Below are 13,670 nucleotides of genomic sequence, written 5' to 3' on the forward strand. Positions count from 1 at the left end.
ATTGTAAAATATATTTAGTGCTTTATGATAAAAGTAACATTAATATTCAAATATAAAGCCAATTAATGCTTACAGATACAGTAAAATATGATAAAAGTTTTACAAGTAAGAAATCATCTGTGTATACATACAATATCTGTGACCAGTATAAGAAAATAAAATTTAATGGTTTAATTTTTCCCAAAAATCTAAAGTTATACTTGCTGTCAATTATTTCAAACATCAGCTTTCCTTTCTCTAGCTTATTTTTAATTATTTTGTGTTATTTCTTCATTTACATAAGAAATAATCTCCTGAACATATAAATGTCTGATGCAGAGAAATCCTCCACTGATTTCAACCTTAAAATGTAATTGCAAAAGAATACAATATTCCTCCTGTTCTTTAAAAGGGCTTTACTATTCACATTTGGTCTTATTTGACTACATTTGCCCTGCATTCATCAGTAGAACAAAATTAGAAAGTCACTCGCTTAGTACCCCTAAAAATTAGTATTAGCTAGATAAATTAATGCTGAGTGCAGAAGCATTTATTAAAAGCACTCAAAGGTCATCACGATAATGGATAAAAAAAGTTTGGTCAGAGTGTGGCATATGGAATCTGACAAAATGGAAATGGTCTGTCCTGAGTACAGAAAATAAGAAACTGTTACAGAAAATGTAAAACTAATATTTACAATTAGCGAAAAGATGACCTGCTTTTTACTATCAGTATTTGTTGGCAACTTTAAACATCAACAATAAAATACTCCTTGCAAAAAAAAATTGTCAATCTATATTCTTAATAATCATGGCAGTTACTGGTAGATTTCAAATATATATAAATATATGCATATATGCAAATTTGAGCATATTCTAATTTTTAAATAAAAAAATTTTATTTAACAAATATTGATCGTATTCTATAAAGAATGTTACTGTAGGCTAGGCACGGTGACTCACACCTGTAATCCCAGCACTTTGGGAGGCCAAGGTGGGTGGATCATGAGGTCAAGAGATCGAGACCATCCTGGTCAACAAGGTGAAACCCCGTCTCTACTAAAAATACAAAAAAAAAAAAATAGCTGGGCATGGTGGTGCGTGCCTGTAATCCCAGCTGCTCAGGAGGCTGAGGCAGGAGAATTGCCTGAATCCAGGAGGCGGAGGTTGGGGTGAGCTGAGATCGCGCCATTGCACTCCAGCCTAGGTAACAAGAGCGAAACTCCGTCTAAAAAAAAAAAAAACAGAATGTTACTGTAGAGTGAGCCAGCCTCTCACATATGGACTTGTGCTCATATTGAGCCTTGGTTTGTAACAACTCAGAAACTTTCTAGTTTAGCTTAAAATTTCTGTTTTCAACCCCAATGTTACTGTATATTTGTGACTACTAAAAGTACATTCAAAGTAAATAATGAGAGGATTTTTGTGTAAGCAAAATCCAAAACTTGACTTATTTCAATGCTGTCACACCTTCAAATACCAGGAGAAACAAGAAATCTGGCTTAGCAAACAAAGGTGATGGTCATATGAAATGTAATAACAGCTATTTTGAATTGGCTTTTTTTGTCCAAATATAGTACAAAACAAACATCAAAGTCAAATAATACTAATGAACCCATAGTCTATTGAATAACATAAAAATCTGTGTTTAGCAGGTAATAATAAATGAACAAATAGGTGGAGGAGGAAAGGAGATTTCTTTCTTAAAGTAGAATTCCAACCAATAAATACTGTATAGAAGGAATAATAAAGTTGGAAAATTACCATGTACAACTTTCAAATAATTCGCTCAGGAAAGAATCAATGAAAATGGGTAAAGCTAGTCAGTAAAATGTTGAAAGGAAACAAGGTTTGTAGGTAATAATCTCTAATCATTTCTCCCTGATTACTTATTATACAGAGTTAGTTACATTACAGTTGAAAGACTGGGTGGACAATTTTTAGTCAAATTATTTGTGTTAACATCACCAAAAAGGGCATACTGACCAAATGTCCCTTTTCATGTGATGCATTGATGTTTTGCTTCTCTGCTGTGATATCCCTAATAGCCAAATTATGTAGCTTTATCATTCAAACCAATTTGTCAGTATGACCTATGGGCTTAATGCATGTTGAAGGTGGCTGGGTGTGGTGGCTCATCCCTGTAATCCTAGCACTTTGGGAGGCTGAGTTAGGTGGATTGCCTGAGCTCAGGAGTTTGAGATCAATCTGGACAACATGGTGAAACCTTATCTCTACTAAAAATACAAAAAAAAAAAAAAAAATTAGCCTGGCATGGTGGTACACGCCTATAATCCCAGCTACTTGGAAGGCTGAGGTATGAGAATTACTTGAACTCAGGAGGCAGAGGTTGCAGTCCGCTGAGATCGTGCCTCTCCACTCCAGCCCGGGCAACAGAGTGAGACTCTGTCTCACCATAAAAAAGGTAAAAAGAAAGAGATAAAGAAGGGAGGGATGGAAGGAAGGAAAGAAGGGAGGGAGGGAGGGAGGGAAGGAGGGAGGGAGGGAAGAAGGAAGGAAGGAAGGAAGGAAGGAAGGAAGGAAGGAAGGAAGGAAGGAAGGAAGGAGGGAGGGAGGGAGGGAGGGAGGGAGGGAGGGAGGGAGGGAGGGAGGGAGGGAGGGAGGGAAAAAGAAAGAACCACATGCTGAAGCTTAATACTGCTAAGAAGGTAATAAGGCAGGTAAATACTGTAGTTTTTCTTTTGCTATCTTACTGCCTACATGCTTAACACATAAAACAGGCAAAAGTCAAGGAAAGTACAGAGAATGGAATCATGCCTCCATATCTGTTTATAAATTTATTATTTTGACAAATGTTTTGCTTTTCTTTCATTTGTAATAATTATCTTTAAAGAAATTACTTAAATCGCTTGGATTAAATTGATTTCTTTTTAAATTCTTTATAACTAATTTATTGTGTGGTTATTTTTACCACCCTGTTAGTTAGGTGATTGATTCGCGTATTTTTCTCTCTAGTAAAGTACTGAAGGTATTTTAGGGTTGTATCTGTTCCTTTACTTCCAGCCTTGGCCATGTCAGGTACGTTATGTATAGTGTAATTACTTTAATTGGGCTTTTGAAAAGTCAGTAATTGCAGCTTGGTAAGCAGTTAGGAAAGCAAACTACCTAGGAGAGTATTTTGTTTGGCATTTAATTTCTAATTGTTTAATTTATTTCAATGGCCTTTTCTTAATGGTTTCAAATTTTACTGTTTTGTGAAATTTCATATATGGTAAATTTAGTCATCTTTTTTGATGTTTCATAGCTAGAAGACAAACCATCACTGAATTGTATGAAAGTTTTGTGGAGATGTATATACATGTGTTAATGGGTGTTTGTGTACATGTGTATACATGTATATATATACAACATGCATATTCTAATAACTATGAAATATTCAGATATTCTCTATACTTGTTTATTATTTGGATTTGTAACAAATGAGAATGCTCTTCTAAAGTCTCCCAATACTGTCGCATTTTTCATTTTTATGTTCTAATAGTGATATTCTTCATACATTTTGATACAAACATATTGGATGCATTAACTGTCATAGCAGTTATTACTAACTTTTTCTTCTCTCTACGTATGTATGTATCAGGATCTACTTTATCAATAAGAGAAATATTATTTGTTTGGCTTCTTTTATGCTATGTGCTAATATTGTGTTTCTCCCTTCCGTGGTTGGAGAGACCTGACTTACCAGCAGATTGAAAGACTATTAATCTTCCTTGGACAACCAAGATGATTTTCTGCTGCCTCTTGGTGGAAAGTGCAGAGGGGAAAAAAAAGGGGGGAGGGAAGTAAAACATCAGTCTCCAACTAGAACAGCTATATAGAAATGCCAAGTTACTACATACATTTTCATTTCCCGTATGGAAATGAAAAATCTAACATGGGAAATCAGAAGCAAATTCTGATGTTACGAACATAGAGAATTAATTAAGAAGGTTCAGCACCCTATCAATGGACTTGTGTAATTGGTGGGCTTTTTGGATAAAAGTGATATACAAGGACTATGCACACAATATTTCTTATTTTATACTAATATCCATATGACATATTTGTAAAAGTACAATGTAGATCATTGAGAATGAACATTTTTTTATTTGTTTCTAATTTTTGAGACGGAGCTGTCGCCCAGGCTGGAGTGCAGTGGCGCCATCTCGGCTCACTGCAACCTCAGCCTTCCGGGTTCAAACAATTCTCCTGCCTCATCTTCACAAGTAGCTGGGCTTACGGGCGTGTGCCGCTGCGCCCGGCTAATTTTTGTATTTCTTAGTAGACACAGGGTTTCACCATGTTGGACAGAATGGTCTGAACTCCTGACCTCGTGATCCGCCCACCTCAGCCTCCCAAAGTGATGGGATTACAGGCGTGAGCCATCGCGCTCAGCTGAAAATCTTTACTGTTCTGAGAGACACTGAAATACTAAGCTTTCAAAGAAACTATAAATATATACATTTCAAATAGCGTCATAGAATAGCCAATTCAACTTTATGCCTGAAATGATAACAAAATGTAATTAAAGCAATAGTATGTCCAACACACATTTTTTCTTTTAAATTCATCGGATTAAATGGAATAACCTGGCTTATTACATTTCTTCCACTGATACAGAAAAATACTTCTACATACTAAGTTCACAAATAGTATGTTTCTAAATTTTCCATTTTATATGTTCAATAATTGACTCTCTTTTATTGACAGTGAATGAAGTATACAGTAACCTATTATTTTGCCTTCTTTATCATTGGGTTCTATTAATCATAAACTTATATATTGTTTATGGAAAGATTTATCTGATACCATTTTGGCAAAATTATGAGCATGAGAAAAATCTAACATGGGAAATTTATGAAAGAAATCTGACATAACTGGCTCTATGTTGCTTCTTGCCCCCAAACTGCCCTTGTTCATGCCTGGGCATAGCTCAAGCTGGCTTTGGAAGGAATTTAGCTCATAGTTTTAACTTTAAAAGAAAGATTGTAACAGCCTACACTTGAAACAAACTGCATCCTTACTTGGTGATCAGACTGCATTTTTAAAACTAACAAATTATCCACAAGAGTAGAAATTATGGCTCAGGAGTCTTGCAGCCAGAGGCCACACAATTCCTAAGCTCCCCAGGTGCTCCTATAGATAACGTCACTACTGCAAACCTGAGATTAGAGATCGAGGTATTTTTCAGCCCCTGCATTCTGGTGGACCAGCTGGGACCACTGAGACTGGTAAATAGGCTCATCTGGTCTTGCAGCCCCATCCAGGAACTGACTTAGTGCAAGAAGAAAAGTTCTCCCTACGATTTCATCTCAACCCAACAAATAAGAATTCTCTAATCCCTACCACATCTGATAAATTATTCCTAAAAATCCCTAGCCTCCAAATTTTCAAGGAGGCTAATTTGAGCAATAATAAACTCCTGTCCTCTCACTTAGTTGGCTGTATGTTTATTACATTCTTTATTGCAAAAACCTGCTGTTCTCAGTACAATAGCTTCTAGGGGCAGAGGGCAAGATGAACTCTGGGCATTTAAATCTTCTCATACAGTGCTTTATGTCCATGCTTAATTGAACATTCTAATCTCTGATATAATGATGTTTTAAGGAATTATTTGTCCCAGAAAAAAATCTGTAAATAATTGTGCTTGAAACAGCTGTTTTCTTATAGAAGGTACAATGTGGAAGCCATTTCCTCATAATTATTTTTCCACTTCTGTTGCATTCACGGGGGAGTGAAGTCTAGTTTAAAATGTTCCAAAATATCTAACTAAGCATATGTAATAATTCAAAAAGTTTTGTGTAAATCAATACAACAAATTTTGGTATTTATTTCATTTTAGCGAAACTAACTGGATTTTACATTAACGTAATTTTTCATACTTTAATCTTTTCTCAATCCTAGTACTGCTCTTTTCACAATAAAGTAGCAGTACTTTTAAATACATCCTTCTGTTTACACTATAGAACACTGATTTTTAAAAAGACTGGCCATGAGCAAAAAACAAAGAAACAAACAGAAAAAAAAAACAAGCATGAAGAGATAATTTTTTTATTTATTCTAAAACTAACTCTTCTGTCAATCTGTTTGCTTATCTTAAATAATGATATGAAAGTTATAAACGTAAGACAAGACGCTACATGCCACATTTAGCACAACAGTAGACAGAGTAGTAGCAAATGTTCTTTTCATTTTGTAAAGATATATTCATGTTTTTTCTTTCCAGGTTTGTTATTCACCCTCCTCTGCAATGAACTCCTATGTAGGTCATATTAATTGTTTTGAAAAAAAATAATACTTGCTTAAAATTTTATTGTTCATGTATGATATTTGGGACTAAATTTATTCTATGCATTCGTCTGTTTTTCTTAGAATTCTTTTCTTTTTTAAACTGGCCAAACTTCCAAAATTCCCTTTGCAGCTATTTGGTGGATGTTATTCCACCATGATATTTAACATATTTATCAGTTAAGTATATAACATTGGAATTAATTGTAATCACTTCAAGGACTCCCTGTCAACTTCACAATAGAGCAGGATTTAAAAGGAGCATTCTATAAAGCACAATTTGTAGAAATACAGATTTTATTTGAACTCTGTGTGGCTGCATATGTCTGTATTTTTGTGTATGGATATTGATAAAGCTTACTTTATAAAATCAGAATGATATTAATTTCTACATTATAATGAAGAAAATAAAAAATTTTCTGAGCTCAGCCACTGATAATGATATTTGTATATCTGTTTTGTGAATGTTCATGTTTAAATGGCCACAAATTTTTATTTGTAAAGTATTCTGAATAAAATATTTCTTTTCTTAACCTACTGAAATCAAGTCTTTCAATCACAACTTTATTTTTCAATGGGGTAAAGGCAAATTTTACTTCAAAACTTACATCCTATGTGACTTATTTTTCTTCTATTAAAAATACCACTCTAATTCTTTAAGTTTAACAGAAATTGTGTGTATTTTGCTGTGCCTACGTGTCTGTGGATCTGTATATGCTTAATAACATAAGATTCCTATCATTTAGGTAGAGAAAAGAACATTTCAGCAATTGTAATTGTCAGAATAAAATAAATGACTTTCTTTTTAGACGAAGGGCTTTTCTTTTCCAAGTTGTCTTTTTTTTTTCTTTTTCTTTTTCCTTTTTTTTTTTTTTCTTTTCAATCAACTGAGTTGCAATTAACACAGCAGCAGGACAAATTAGCTGAAGGTCTTTTTAACCAGAAGCATACACATCTAAGCTGAGTTGCAGCTCTAGAAGTCTTTATTTTGTAGGTGGAGGCTGGGTTAATTGCTTTTAATTAGTTTGCCTAATTACCCTAAGTAGGCCCAATATTTGTCTGTGTCTTGCTTGTACCAGAGACCTGAAAACCTCAAGGCAAAATTTCTTTCATCACATTATTTCTGCAATTCTTTGCCCTTTTATTCTGCTAATTGGCTACTGAGCTCTGCTTCTATAACCCTGTCAGACCAAAGAACATGGAGATACATATTCAGTGATTTACAGTGTATTTTTCTTTTCACGTTAGAAGAACATCTTTGTTCTTCCAGCATATGGCTCCCTACAAGAAAAGTCATTTCCCCTGATAGTATCTGCTTGTTACTTCTCTGTGAGGCTTCTTCCAATCACCCTATTTAACAATGACACCTACCCACCAACCTTCTACCTCTTTTTAAACAATTGGGGTATTATTGTCCTCTAAAAAGCCTTATTTCCACCTATTTAATTATTCATTGTTTACTGTTCATCTTCCCTCTTTATATCTCAAATGAAGTTAAGGACTCTTTTTGAAAACTTTTCTTTCACTGCTAAATTCTAACATCCCCCAAAATTCCCTGTCATACACATGGACTCAATAAAATTTAAGTGGATTATTGAATGAATCATTCCATATTTTGTTAAAAATCAATGTGCTGTTATTTTACACTATCGACTTGTAGATGTCTTAAAAGATGATTGACCCCAGGGGAACTACGTGACTAGCCAGGAAATTATAGTTACAGCTTCCACCCTACAGGCTGAACTGATAAAGCTCACGTTGATTGCTGAATGTTAGAGAAGAATTAAAAATGTGTAAAGCTTCATCCTCACTCCTGCAATGCCCTTTAAAATTCTAGGAGTTACTTATTTTCTAAAGATATGTTACTTATTTTTGATAAGTTCAAAGGCAGCAAACAACATGACAATTTTTTAAAAAGTAAAAAGGACAACATAATAGAATATGAGGAAAGACATTTCTTGTTCTTGAAGAGTGCACCTGATCCTTTTATGCCTTGACAGATATTTAAATTTAAATATATAAACCCATTGCTTCCACTGAAAGAGTAATTTTAGAAGTACTTTATTATGTAATTAAAAGAAGATGGTCAAGACAAGCTTTTTGAAATATTGATTGGGCAGTATTCAGCTTAAATTTTTACCCCAACCAGGAAGAAGAGCAATATGTAACTAGGACCTAAATTAACTTGCTGGAAAAAAAAAAAAATCTGTGCTAGAATTTAGTATTTAGTATCATGGGAATTGTTAAAAAAAAAAATACACTGTTTTTTCTAGCTATATTACATTATTTTAAAAGTGCCACTCATTATTAGGGTGTTTTTTTAATAGTACATTTTCTTGTTGAGAATTTACGGCGATAATACAAACAATTAATACCTTGTATTTCTGTTATTCTTGTGGATTAAATGACAAAATGTTTCTCCTCTCAGTTTTAGCTAAGATTCTCAAGAGTTGACTCAGTAAATGACATAACAGATAAATATGTTGTGAATTAGTTTCAGATAACGAATCTCTGTAAATCGTGAAACTGATATAATCTGTACCTTATTTTTAAAAGACATGTTACAGCACTTTTATATTCACAGCAAAACTGAGCACAAAATGCAGAGATTTCCTATATACCACCTGCTCTCACACATGCATAGACTCCATTAGCAACGCCCCTACCAATGGTACAACTGTTACAATTGATGGACCTACATTGACACATCATTATCACTCCAACTCCATAGTTAACAATAGGGTTCACTCTCTGTATTGTATATTCTATGGGTTCAGAAAAAATATATAATGACATATACCTGCCATTGTAATATCATACAGAGTAGTTCAAAACTGCCTTAAAAATCCTTTATATTCCTCCTATTTATCTTTCCCTCTCACCTCTAACCCCTGACAACCACTGACCTTTTTACTGTCTCCATAGTTTTGCCTTAGAGTGTCAGATAGTTGGAATAACATAGCATGTGCCTTTTCAGATTGCCTTCTTTCACTTAGTAATGTGCATTTAAGTTACCTCCATATCTTTTCATGGCTTGATAGCTCATTTCTTTTTATTGCTCAATTATATTCCGTAGTCAGGAGGTACCATTTTATGTTTCTAGTCATCTACTATAGAATATCTCGGTTGCTTTCAAGTTTTGACAATTATGGATAAAGCAGTTAGAAACATCTTTGTGTAGAGTTTTGTGTGGACATAGGTTTTCAACTTATTTGGGTAAATACCAAGTTATGTTATTGCTAGGTCATACGGCAAAAGTATTTTTGTTTTATAAGAAACTGCCATATTGAATTCCAAAGCATCTACCATTTTGCATTTGTTCCAACAATGAATGAGAGTTATTGTTGCTTCACCTCCTCACCAGCATTTGGTGCTGTCAGTGTTCTGGATATTGGCCATTCTAAGAGGTATGTAATTGTATCTCGATGTCATTTAAATTTACATTTTCCTAATGACATGTAAAGTGAAGCAACTTTGTTATCTATGTACTATCATTTGTGATGTGTCTGTTACGGTCCTTGGCCCATTTTTAAATCCGTTTTTTAGTTTACTTATTGTTGACTTTTAAGAGTTTATTGCTGATTCAATTGTCAGAGCCCTATATTGGTCTACTCACGGTTTCAATCTCTTCCTGATTCAATCTCGGGAGAGTGTGTGCTTCCAGGAATTTCTTCATTTCCTCTAGATGTTCTAATTTGTGTACAAAGAGTTGTTCATAATAGTCTCTGAGGATCTTACAAAATTCTTTGGGGTCAGATATATTATCATTGTCATTTCTGATTATATTTATTTGGATCTTCTCTTTTCTCTCTGTTAAACTAGCGAGCAATCTATCAACCTTGTCAGGTTCCAACCCGAGTTGGGGTCTGAGGGGAGTCGGTGGACAGGTGGCAGGTAGCTGAAAGAACACTCAAGGGACTGTAGGCAGGTGGGAAATAGCTCTATCTGTCTCTCTCCCTCCACCAGAGTCAGCAGTGCAGTTATATTTTTCACAGACAACACTGGCTAAAAGCCAGGTATGAGCTCACAAAACAGGTTACATCGAAATGGCTACATAAATGATTACATAGGGCATGGGGTTGTGCACCTGCGCTGTGTCATGCTGTACCAGATGTCTGCTTCCACGTATTCCTGACTGAAGCAGACCCATTTTCCTTACACTCCACTCCCTAGGCCAAGGGAGTTTTCCTAGCGGGGAGACTTTCCCACAGGGCAGAGCCTTGGACCCAGACGCCACAGCAGCAATACAGGGAGCAACAACGCACTACTAATATTCCCACTATGCTGACCATAATTATTAGGGTCCAGAATAGTCCAGAGCCCAGACATACCCAACATTTCTGTAGAGGGTCATCAGTAACTGCCTTAATTTTCTTGGAAACTCCTTGCAAAGCTACTGTTTGTTTTGTTGATTGTCCGGGATGAAGGTAAAATATTGCATTCCCAAGAGAGCACAGGTGTCACCCTGGGCAGCAGTTAATATGTCTAGGACCACCTGCTTCTGTAGTGCCACCTTCCTGACTTGATCAACCTCATTTGTCAACAGAAGGAGGGCAACAAGGCTGTAATTCAAGACTCCAGTTGTGTGCTCCACAAGGGTCGTAACTTGCATTTCTACAGATATGACGCCTGCTTCAGGGATATTTAATGCTAAGGAGTACAGTCACCAGGGTCTCGTCGCACTGGCAAAGACTGGGAATGTAGCACCTTCCAGTTATGTGGGTTTCTAGTCACTGTGGGAATAACAGTGATAGGCACATAAGGCCACCCCCAGGTACAGCAGGCAGTGCAGTTTGCTGGCAAATGTGATGATCCCATGTCTCCACAGACCTATAAACTCCCAGGAGGCACAGAGTCCACTGGGGCTTAGCCTTGATGAGGACACCTATTCCACCACATCTTTGGTGTGGTGACGTATGTTATATTTGTGCAGGCTATGGGTGATGGTACCCCAATATTGCCCTATACATTGTGATACCTGTGGTGGGCCACCAAGTGTTCTCTCACTAACCAGTCCCACCCATCATAGATGCTACAGGTCAGCGAGGGGACAGCGTGCCATGGGTTTTGCGGCATCTCCTATCCAAAGCTTGCCATGTCATGCTCCAAACATTTGGTCATGGCACCCTAAGTCTCTAGTCACGTCCAGTTTCCTACATAAGCTGGATGCATGTGCAAGGGCGAGCTGTCCACAAGCTGGATGCATGTGCAAGGGCGAGCTGTCCACAAGCTAGATGCGTGTGCAAGGGCGAGCTCTCCACAAGCTGGATGCGTGTGCAAGGGCGAGCTCTCCACAAGCTGGATGCGTGTGCAAGGGCGAGCTGTCCACAAGCTGGATGCGTGTGCAAGGGCGAGCTGTCCACAAGCTGGATGCGTGTGCAAGGGTGAGCTGTCCACAAGCTGGATGCATGTGCAAGGTGAGCTGTCCACAAACTGGATGCATGTGCAAGGGCGAGCTGTCCACAAGCTGGATGCATGTGCAAGGGCGAGCTGTCCACAAGCTGGATGTGTGTGCAAGGGCAAGCTGTCCACAGTTGCTGCTGGAAGGGTGATGCAGATCTCAAAGCTGGAAACATTGGTCACCTCAGCGTAGGTGTGGGCCCGGTCCACAAAGCTGTTGGAGCATGTCAACCTACAGTTGAAATGAACAAAGTAGGCACAGATACTGTGACGGGGGTAAATCGTGTTCCTCAGGCAAAATGCAAGCCAACCTTCCATCTCTGGATAACAATGCAGCTGCCAAGGGCTTCTGCCCTGGGTGATGGTACCATATCTTTTCAGGTCCCCATGGCACCTCTGGGTCCTGTATCCATCCCAAAGTCACTGGGAAGCTCATAATAGACCACACAGACAATACATACATCCCATGGAGAAGGGTTCGTTCCCTGGTCATTCCCTTATAGTCAATCACGGAGGCCGTATATTAAATACCTAAAGAGTGACGTGCAAATCATACTGTAGGTGTTCCCCCAGGGGTCTATGATAGCCAACCATTATCAATGGGGGGGGCTCAGAGGGTCCATGGCCAAAGCCAAGTTTTTTATTCCCCTGCCTTTAGAAGCACTGGGGCAAGCAACAATAGATTACCATTCGTTTCCATACCTGGTCAGAGGAGGTCATCTTTGGTTATGTGTATCTGTAACTGGATGAGGGTGTCACAGTGACTCCACCCGGGCCGGGCCACCTTTTTGTGGCCATTCATTCATGGTTTGGACCACTAGGTCCAACCTTGAACTCCAGCACCACAAAGACGGGAGAGAAACATGCAACTATAGCCCATTTCTCAGGAGTCCATTATATCACTCAATCATGCCAGTGGGTTGTGAGTTATATGGAACATGGAGCCTCCACTCTATGTCCATCCATTGCACCCACTGTTGTACCCGCTGTCCAGTAGAATGTGTTCCCCTATCCCTGTCATTGGTCAGAGATGACCGTATAGGGCACACACATATGGCAGGGCTTGAATGGTATGGTGTTGACCACCCTGCAAGGTTAGGCAAGCAACAGACTGGCGGCCATGTCCATAGACATCAGCACGTGCATATGCCCCTGTGACTTTGGCAGCAGCCTGATGAGGTCTGTTTGCCACCTAGTCAAGGGCATCTGCCCCACTGTCACTTGCTGTGAAACACTAGGCAGCTGTCTCCATCTGGGTTATTCCTGGGCACATGCTGGGTACTTTGGGCAAGCCTCCCAGATATCTTGTGTGGGCACGGACAGACCCCAACATTTATAGACCTATTGCATTAGTTTACCCCCTGCATGGCCCAATTTTCAATGCAACCATAGGGCTACGTCTCATGTAGATGCTGACTCCAACCACCGGACCTTGGCTAAGGCATCTGCCTCATCAGGGCCGGGGGCAGCCAAAGGCACATGGCCTGACACATGATAAGTAGTTACATCCTTCTGGTGTAACTGGGCGCCCAGATCACTTACTCATAGGGCTGCGCTTGCTGGAGGGCCCACCTGGATGCCAGAAAAGCCATCAGCCTCATCGGCCCAGTCCCAGGTAGCTCCTTTTCTTTTGTCAACCAATACAAGTGTTTTACCATCTGAGTCAAATGGGGCACGAATGCCTGCCAATATCCCAAGAGGCTCACAAAAGTTTGTAGCTGCCTCATTGTTATGGGCCAGGGATGCCTGAATTTTATCAATGATGGCCTCTGGCATGGCCTTTCTCTTACCCGACCAGATAACTCTCAAGAATTTGGCAGGCAGCAGGCCCTTGGACATTGATTCATTGATGGCCCAAGTATATACTGCCAAAGTCACAAAAGAGGGGGGTCGCCACTTCTAAATCTGCAAGAGAATTAGATGATAGCATAATATGATCAATATAATGGAATAGCTGGACCTCCTGTGGACATTTCCGGGTATCTAAATCTGTGGCAAGGAGAT

Source organism: Callithrix jacchus, chromosome 3 (assembly GCF_049354715.1).
Source record: "Callithrix jacchus isolate 240 chromosome 3, calJac240_pri, whole genome shotgun sequence".
NCBI classification, from domain to species: domain Eukaryota; kingdom Metazoa; phylum Chordata; class Mammalia; order Primates; family Cebidae; genus Callithrix; species Callithrix jacchus.